This window comes from Gouania willdenowi, chromosome 12, assembly GCF_900634775.1.
Source record: "Gouania willdenowi chromosome 12, fGouWil2.1, whole genome shotgun sequence".
NCBI lineage: Eukaryota > Metazoa > Chordata > Actinopteri > Blenniiformes > Gobiesocidae > Gouania > Gouania willdenowi.
Genome location: NC_041055.1, coordinates 11,235,105 through 11,245,553, shown reverse-complemented (window position 1 = coordinate 11,245,553; position 10,449 = coordinate 11,235,105). Strand labels below are relative to the sequence as shown.

Genomic DNA, 10,449 nt, shown 5'->3' with positions numbered 1-10,449 from the left:
TATTTCATTATTTGTTAATGATCAATCAGCTTCAAATGCCACTGTAGGGTGTTCCTCATACCAGACGTCATGGCATCTACGGTACTTAGAATAGTAGATTATAAACGGCTCATTTAAAGTAATAGGTGCAGCAGAAAATTAATATATGTAGGCTTTAATTCCAGCCTTTCATTCCTACCTTATACTGAACCATGTATTTATCAGTAGTATAAACATCACCTAGACTAAGAATACGCTTGGGAATCTATAGAAGTTACAGAAAATAACTCATTTGCCAATTTAACATTCAAGAAAGACTTTTTGGCAGTTTGGTTAACATTGTGTAGTTTGTACTAGTGTGGGCGATATGGACCAAAATTCATATTTTGATATTTTTACTCAAAATAGTGATATACAATATAAATTTCGATAATTTTATTCCAAATGAAGTCTGACCAGATAGACAATTCTGGGTTAAATTCCATGATCCAAGTGTCACACAGGCACATTCATTAACAAACAGCTGCACAATATGTGCCACTTTAGTTTTAGTCTTTCTCTCCTCTAAGGGACAGCACGTGTGAGTGAGTTCTGTCGTAAGGCTTATTTAGATGAAGGTCTGGGTTAAGACACACTCAGCAATCCGTCTATCTCAGCTTTTCATGCTGTTCTGAGAAGTAGTGAAAACAGCAACTTTTAATACATGTAAGCTATAAAATACATATATATATATATAGTACATATATGTATAAATTCATATCATATCAATTCATATCAATTTTTTATATCCCCAAATTAGAAAACGCAATATATCTGGAATCTCGATATATCACCCAGCTCTAGATTGTACTTGGTGTCAAAGTTTGATTTAAGAACTGCATAAATGTTAGATGCATATTTGAGTGACGTTGTAGGACATGCACAAGGGCTATTGTAAACATTATAGGAGACAAAGCACACCCAGACATACTTTTATTGAAAATCATCCGTACAGCTGACAGACGCACAACACACCTAACAAAAACATTGGGAGGACACCGCGACGCAAACGCACACATACAAATGCACAGATAAACTATGCTAAACCATGAATAAATCAGATTCTTAACCAAATTATAACAACTCTATGAATAACTCAGGTATTTGTACATTACAACAGGGTGGGGTGAGAGTGCTGACATCATCTATTAGGTCTACTATTAAGTCATAGCTAAATGTGAAGGTAATGGAGGCTTCTGTGACGCACACATATCTTCATGACTGTGTTTTATAGTATTCATGACTTTACATGCAAGTATCTCTAATAATGGAAAGTTTGTAATATGTGGTTTAGGATTACTAACCTGTCAGCTGGTTTTACTTCCTGTTTCTATGTAATCTACGTTCCTTTCTCTGCTTGAGTTCCAATCCCAACTGGTCGGGCCAGCTCCTCAGCAACCCACACACAGACTAAGTCAGGTGTTACTTTCACCATAATTCCAAAAGCTATGAATGCAATGTGAACAATGGCTTCTGTCTAGATTTTTAAAGATTTTGTGATCTGTATTTGGAAAAAAAAAAGAAGGAATTTCTTTCAAGTAGAAAATTACCGAGAGGTTCACTATTTGAAATCAGCAAGTCTATTTATGGGTGTTTTTTTGTTTTTGTGTAGCTTTAGCTTTGCTTTATTGGAGTCAATGCTAAATCTAACTTAACTTCTAACACAGCAGGAACTACAAAAAAGTTCATCTCTGATCCGTGGGCTATATTATCAACATTCCTGTCAGCTTTAGTATAATAACAGTTAAGAGCATTAATACAGGAAAGAACAAAGAAATTGTTTGTTTTCATGTATTTTTGTTGTTGTTTTGTGTGTTTCACATTTTGCTTTGTGCCTTTTTGTTGTTTTGTTATTTGCTCAGGTTTAGTGTATCTTCTATAGTCTTTAGTTTTGTGTGTGTTTGGAGTCATTTTGTATATTCTTGTTGTCGTTTGGAATATTTTTCTGTCGGATGTTTCTGTTAAAAAAATGTTTTACCGCCATTTATTTTTTTGTCTGTCTGTTAGTAGTATTACGTCAAAACTACTTCACAGGTTTTAATAAAAATTTTAACCAAAGATATACGCCACAGAATATTCTATGAAATGTTGTCCTTTTGTGCATTTTTCTGTAATTTTGTAAATTTACTTTGAGGGCCGCACAAAAACATTAAGAGATCCCAGTTCTAGTCAAATTCTCTTCAACTTCCTTGTTTGTGTTCTTCCACAATTGAAGGTCATGTTTTTTCAGTATGACAGACTGATCCAGTCTGATCATTAATTCCAAGGTTTGTCCTTTTTCTTTTTTTTCTACCTTTTTGCTTTAACGACTGCACAGGAGGAGTGCATAACGCTCAGCTCTAAAGATGTGCACTTGCACCTGATTCCCCATGACATTAGGTTACAAATTTTAGGCTTATTTAAAAAACAATCCCTGTACCTCATATTGTTAGCTATATTTTAAAATATGTATCAATCCCAAGTTAACAAAGACAATTTAACGACAATGAAAATAAATGAATCTACATATTAGTCTGGAAAGATCTTCATCCATCAATGGGATTGTATTCCCAAAAAAGAAAAAAGAAGTAGGAGGTACGGTGGCTGGGAAGTGTCAGGTGAATGCATTTACAGAAACGAACACAAATGCAAACAGGTCACAACACGAATGCAAACCGGCCACACCGACGGACCGGTATTACAGTCGGACGGGTATTATGATATGATAGCCTGATATGAAAAATATAAGAGCATCCTCATCAACTTTCACTTACTTTCATACGCATTTTGATGTCTTCTTCTTGTTCTTCTCTGGTCTGGTGGGTTAAAAACATCTGCCAGAAACGTGTCCGTCTGTAATACCGGTCCGTCGGAAACACTTCCGTTGTGGCCCTTTTTGCATTCGTGTTGTGACCTTTTTGCATTTGTGTTCATTTCTTTAAATGCATTCACCTGACACTTCCCGGCCACCGGGTTTCCGCAACGGAAGTATTTCTGAAGGACCGGTATTACAGACGGACACGTTTCTGGCAGATGTTTTTAACCCACCAGAACAGAGAAGAACAAGAAGAAGACATCGAAACGCGTATGAAAGTAAGTGAAAGTTGATTAGGATACTCTTATATTTTTCATATCAGGCTATCATATCATAATACCCGTCCGTCTGTAATACCGGTCCGTCGGAAACACTTCCGTTGTGGCCGGTTTGCATTCGTTTTGTGACCTGTTAGCATTTGTGTTCGTTTCTGTAAATGCATTCACCTGACACTTCCCAGCCACCATAAGGAGGGACTGAACACAGGATTTGTATGCTTTATAGACATTTTTTCCCCAAATGTAATAATAAATGCCACGATAAAAAAGCTTGTTAAAAGAAATGACAATAACAATTCCAGCTGTGGTCAGCGATTTACATCTGAGACACCCTTTACCTTTGGATATGTGATTACAGAATCTCTCCTGGTCCTGGTCACACTGCCCTAAGCAGGCCAGATACCATCATACACTGATAACATTTGCCAAGGTCTCTTTTCAGAGACTCTGTCATTGTTATGCTTAGCGCTATCAGCGCTATCAGCAGCATACAAAACCCTGAGTGCAACAACTACAGATTCATTGGGACACACACACACAAAAACCTCTGAATCCCAGACCAGTCTGCCTCAAAAAACCCTTTGGCCAAATAAACCCTGTGACCACATCTGACCAGTAAACCCTACAACTTGACTTTGTCTCATTTCATTCAAAAGCACCACAACACCTTTAATAGCAAATATTAATATCTGATCTAAGTGACTGAAATATCAAGTCCCAGTGACAATTATAATCCTCTAAGATGTTTATACATTTACAATTAACCTTATGCTGGATAAAAGGATATGTACTTTAAATCCCTTGATTTTTTTCTAAATTGACATTTCAGGAGAAGAAACGAGAAAGGGATCAATAGAGAAAGAGAAGGGTGTGTGCAGAGCTATACTTGTTGGTCTGGTTGGTTAACTGCTAGGGCTGGAGTCAAGAGAAAAATGTGTGTGTTTTTGTAACTGTGAGGTTAAAAAAATTCCTCCGTGTTAAAAACCACATTTGCGGTGGTTGGTTAACTTAAACTGTTCTCCTGTAGATCCGCATGTATTTGTTTTGAAACTGGGTAGGGAGGAAAGAAGAGAAAGGTGAGAGAGCTGGGTAAGTGAAGACATCAGAAAACAGGTAAAAGCAACAAATACATACTGTGGGTCAACTTTATGTGGAAGGTTTTCACCATGAGGCCAACAAATCAATGTAAAGCTTACATACAGTAAAGCCTCGGTTACAGTGTCCAAATGCAAGAATAAAGACACAAGAGGGAAAAAAGATGAATTCTACACCAAAAACCTTCTTGTAAAAAACCTATACTGTTTCAGCACGCATCTAGTCCAACCTGACCTAGCATTGTGTTTTGTTATACTTTATACTATCTACTTGATTGCATGCTCTTTCTTATACTTATTTACTTTATTTATTTTACTACTGCAAAGGACTTTGTGATTATTGTCTATACAAATACACTTAATTTACTTACTTACTTAAAATGCAAAGACGCACATAGAAAGCCAAAGAGGACATGAAATAAACATACAGAATTAAAGAGTAAATAAGGTGAAAGTAGAAAGATCAAAGATCATACAGAGACATGAGATTGAGTTGATCATATGGATAATATGCTTTGAATGGGGCTTTCAGCATTGATAATTAATTATTCATTAGTAAAGATAAATTACTAACTGAATTAATCCACACAACATTTTATACTAAATATCAATATGAAAAAGAGAAAGTATCATGAATTGAGAACATTTCCTGTACAGGGGGGAAGTTGGTATAGGGCGTATGGCAGTGTAAACCTCCCTGAATATTATTTATATCTTACATTCGGAATTTTAAATTAACTGATGAACGTATTTCAACTTGACAAAGTCTATACCAAGTCCAACAAAGTGGCCATGGTAAAAAAAAAAAAATGTATTTAAGGTTAGTCAATAGGGATGTAACGATTCACTCAACTCCCGATACGATTCGATTCACGATAATGGGTTCACGATACAATTCTCTCACGATTTATTTTACAAAATGGGACAGCAGACAAATTTTTTTTTTGGGAAAAAAACTAGAAAATACTGTATTATTTTCCTTTTATATTTCATTGTCAAAAGAATTCCTTGATAAACTATTCAAAACAATGCAATTTAACTAAAAATAAATCTTGAATGAAATAAATAAAGGAATAATAGAAATGAAAATGAAGCCTATTAATTTAAATTCTGGTTCTATAATAAACAATACAAAACTGCATAATAGTTCTTTTTCTTTTTAAAAGTGCAACTGAAAATGTATTTTGTGCCTTAACAACTGTATTTTAAAAAAAAATCAGTCATATTTGTTTGGACCAGCAGAGGGCGCTGGTAACCCAGTGGTCGGTTGGCATGCAGAAATTCTTGCAGTGAAGAAGAGAAGCTATGCTAGCAGACAGAGCTAATAGAAAAATGTGACTTTTACAGATATTCAAGTAATATTACAGATATTCTTTCGGTGCTAAAGGGGCAATTAATCATTTATTAACATATTTAAGAGTAGAAGGCAGCCAGAAAGAAAGTATTAGCAGACTCCGCCCGCCGCCTACACTTGTGGATAGCGCCCTCTGCTGGTTAAAAAAAGTACTGCGATTCAATTTTCAAAAAATCGATATCTACGGTTATACCTATGAATCGATTTTTAACTGCCTTACGATTAATCGTTACATCCCTACTGAAAATAGATATAAATACTTTTTTTTTTTAAATTACTTTAAAAAATAGTACACGCAATTTGTCTTCGTAAACTGGTGGTCAATGAGAGGAAAACATCAATTTTCGCACAATATCTGAAGTGATATGACGGACATCGGCATCTGAAATGGAAATAGCAGTATTGCATGGACTGAACCCTTACTGACATATTATGAGACAATTTCATATATTTCCACAACTTTTTTCACCTTAAAACAGGTGGCCATGTAAGAATGAAGTACACTCCCGTGCATCTGTCTATAGGACTCCACATCCCACAATGCAATGCGCAAAACCTTTCCGTAGTGTTATAGTGCAGATCAAAACAAACTTTTACATCATTTTAGCAAATTATCTTGAATTTATTGATCTATAAGGCCCACACTATGATTTTATCTGATAAAAAAAACTTAGGCTACCTGCATCTTTAAGTTACATTAACTTTATAATTGAATATATATTCCAAAGTGATCTAATCTTCTGTATCGTTTTGAATTGTTCAAGAAAAGCGTCCCCATACTAGGTCAACTTGAATACCTGATCGGTACAAAAAGCGTGAGTGTGCTGAACAGCAGGGTTTGGTCAGGAATTGTTATTGTTATTATCCTCAACATTAATTACCTAATAAGTGACGGTGTAACTTCTCGTGGAGCCAACTGAGGTGGATTACGACCCTCCACCCAGTAGAAATATAGATAACATCTCCTTTACCCTGTGCTCTTATCGGAGTGCACAGTAAAGTCCGACTCACCCTTACAAAGCACACCAGGAGAAAACAATAAACTGTTCAGCAAGAGAAAATGTGAATTTCATTATCACGGGCTGCCACAGGTTTGTTCTTGAACAGAGTTACTATGGCTCAGATGTTGCTCAAGCAGAAGAAAACATATCATATTTGCTCACTGTAAGGAATAACTTTGTATGGCAGGTGGATGCAAACTTCAACTTTTCCAAGATCACCAACAAAACTTCCCAGTTCATTCCACAATTGTTGAGGTTCGGACCCATCGCAATAACACAATAATGATTCCTTTACTAGAATTTTCCTGGTTTTAATTTTGAAGTAACTCTATTTTTACGTACGTGGAGCCAAAGGCACAAAGATTAACGCTGAGGATGCAGGATGACAATATCAACCCTGAAAAACCAACACTAATAGCATTATATAACGTCCTTATAACTGATGTAACATGCACACGCCTGTAATTCCAGGCAAGTGTTTGTCACTGTGTTTGGTGCCTTCACGATGAGAGGATACATCACAGTTATTGCACTTAACTAGAAGTTGATAAAACCTCAACATTATAGAATGAATTGAATGGAATGGCATATATCCAAAAAAACTCAACTTGATCTTTACATTTATTGAGAATTATATATAAATACACAGGGCTTTAAATTAACACGCGCCAACCCGCCAATTGCGGGTAAAAATTAACTTTGGCGGGTAACAATGTAGCGTAACTAGCCATTTTGGCTGGTGAAGAGCGTCTGTTTGAATCGGCAGGCTGCAGAAACGATGCAACAAGTCATTGTTGCCAGATTGGGCTGTTTTCCGCAAAGAAATTTGAGGGTTTTTGTGTGTGTTTAAAAAACGTAATGTATATCTGGCACCACTGCTGGTTGTACTAATCCTACATTTCTCATGAACACTATGTCGTGACGTGTCATACAACAATTGGCTATGTGCTTACGTTAGCGTGATTGTTATAGTTTGGTATCGGAGAACACAAGCGGAACGGCGCAGCCTTTAACTGTAGTCTTAGTTGAGTGAAATCTATATCCACTTTGAACTCTGTTAAAAAAAGGCCGTGGCTATTCGTACAGTTGCCGTATCAATATACCGACATTCTATCCATACGCAGTGCCCCTCATTGGCCAGTTTAGGTCACGTGACTAAGACTAAACTTAATCGTAAACCTAACCCTAACTCTAACTCTAAAAATTGTTGCGATACAGGGTTATAACCTAACCCTAACCCTAAGACACTACGTACATGGTACTTCGATGAACGTACCAACAGCACCCAGGGTTGTCCATACGGCAACCTTACAAATAGACACTTTCTTTAAAAAAAAAACCATTTAGAGATGTTAATTTCCAGCAAAGTTACACTTATTGTATTCATCTGTTGCTTTCTTTATGTAAATTGTTTACTTACTTGTAGTTGGAACAGGTGAGGTAGCTTTATAAGACCTTGTGGTCTTCTTAACCTCTCCCAGCACAGTTATGTTATACATGTTTAATGAATTTTAAAAAATAAATAAAAATGTATGTGCAAACAAATAAATAAAAGTGGCAAGTTTTGACTAAAAATCATAATAATAATAATAATAATAATAAGGCTATAACATTCCAATGGAAAATAGTTGTGAAAATGAACTGATTCATGTTTATATAAATGTACTTTTTAAGTATAGTCACTGTAATAATGCTATAACTCTTTAATGTTCGATTAATAAAGTTTTACTCTTTCTAAAGGAGTCTCATTGCATCCCTGTCACTACAAATAACTCATCCAGGACCGGAAGTTTGACTTGTTTTAAAGAGTGAAGTTAGAACGTGGTGTGAGACACAGGTCAGGAGCAACAAGTGTGTGAGTGATAACGCAGCTTCTTACCGGAGGTTCCGTGTCACAGGCCCCGGTCAGACTCCCGCTGATAGTGCCGCTGCTGATGCCGCTGCCGCTGCTGCTGTTTGCCTTGAGGGAGAACTGAACTACACTAACACACACCGGGCTGTGACGTAGGCTAAGGAGGGGCAACCTTCACCTTTCTCTCGCTCTCTCTCTCTCTCTCTCTCTCTCTCTCTCTCTCTCTCTCTCTCTCTCTCTCTCTCTCTCTCTCTCTCTCTCTCTCTCTCTCTCTCTCTCAATGCATCAGTTTCTCACTATCTCAACTATTTCAGGAATGATCAACACCCTGAACCAGTTTGGATTTCCTCGTTTTTTAAACAACCTTAAATGGAAAAAGTAGAGCTTACGTTGTAATATTGTTATATACAATAATGTATCTACGGTGGCCTTAAAAGCTCACAACACAACACAGAATGACGAAGGAGAACCATGAAAATATCCACGAAGAAGATTGACGTTAACGTTGGTACATAAATAAATCCACAAAGAAGAGTGACTTAACGTTGGTGTCAGTACCTGATTCTTTCCGTCACTCTTTGTGGATTTTTACTGGTCTACTTTCGTGTTGTGTTGTTCATTTTGTGTAGTGAGGTTATACGGCCACCGTATTAGGGGTGGGATAAACAATTATTTTTTAAACGATTAATCAAGCGATTGTATTTTTGATACATTGATTAATCTAAAAATTAATTTTTCCAGTTCGATTCGATTCGACTCAATTTGATTATCGATTATCTCTCCATTAATTGAATAAAAGTTATTTATACATGTTGATTTACATATCTAAAGTGAAAAGAAAAAAAAAAAACATGAATTATCTGATGGCTCCGCCTTAACCCCCTTCGCCCCTCCCCTCTGTGCTTCGGCTCACTCACATACACGCGCACAGCTGCTGCAGAAGTGGACCTGAGCTCATCGCTTGTATTGTGTATTAACGTCGTTGTCTCATGTCTCATTCAGCAGTAAGTAAACAATAAACTATATATGCAATATATGTTTATTGCTCTTCAACTCAATATTCCAAAATAAAATTCAAGTAAGAATAAAAAAAAGTTGCATTCAGAGGTAGCATTTATTAAAAATTAAAAGGGAATAGAGCCAGCAGCCTGTCATGGTGTCCTTCCTCAACCAACAGAAGTTAAGATTTATGTTGAGGCCTAGCTTACTGTAAAGAGTGCATCTTTTAATTCTTCATTCACATGAAAATAAAAACAACTTAAAGTAATAAACTCTGCCACTCACATTTTTCCTAAACTCAAAATTCCAAATGCTAATACAGATTGTTTCCAACAAAAAATAAGAAATTGGAAAAATAGCAAATAAATATGGGGTTTTATAATGTTAATTTTTAGTTTAAAAAAAAATTAGAATTATAATAGTGATTATGTAAATGATCTTGATTAGAACATGTCATGGTCCCATACTAGGGGGGAGCTGACACGAAATGATAAAAACTATAGAAATAAATCTATTCAGGAGCCACTAAATACTGTTTTATTCCACTTATTTACAAAATCTGATTATTTAAAACATGTGTTATCACTCATTCATTCCATCATTATGCTCTATTATAAAGCTAGGGTAGGCGATTTTCTCCAGATACACTTTATAAGTTTTTGGTTGAAATTGTCTTTATGTCCTGACAGAAATTAAGATCTTATGTGCTCTGAAAAAGGAACGAAGGAAAACATTGCACTGCAAAGTTCTACAACCTCACATCTCACCCTCACTGCAAAACAGTCTATTGTTCCCCACCTTTTCTATTTCCTGCCTTGAGTCTCTCCTCCCTGCTCCCTTTCCCCTCCCCTTCCCCCTCCACTTAGGTGTAACACTGCTCTCCCTTTTTATATCCTCCCTATAATAAAAGATTTCTTACCCTTCCTTAGGGAGGGCTGGTGATGGTCACAATTAAGCAATAAAATAAATCAATGTATTTTATTGCCATAACAAAATATGCATTGCTGTCTCATAATGATTGCACTTCCTGTGGTGTTGACCTTTGACAGCATGTGCAGA

General features: G+C 36.2%; 1 protein-coding gene across 1 annotated transcript in view; it reads right to left on the bottom strand.

Moving 5' to 3' along the window:
- The window catches only part of LOC114473250 (cingulin-like protein 1), a 79,902-nt gene extending 71,355 nt beyond the window's left edge, over positions 1–8,547 (bottom strand). Inside the window, exon 1 of the mRNA XM_028462760.1 lies at positions 8,419–8,547. The gene's annotated coding sequence lies outside the window, so the exon portion shown is untranslated. The remainder of the gene's footprint in view (positions 1–8,418) is intronic.
- Positions 8,548–10,449: the final 1,902 nt, after the last annotated feature.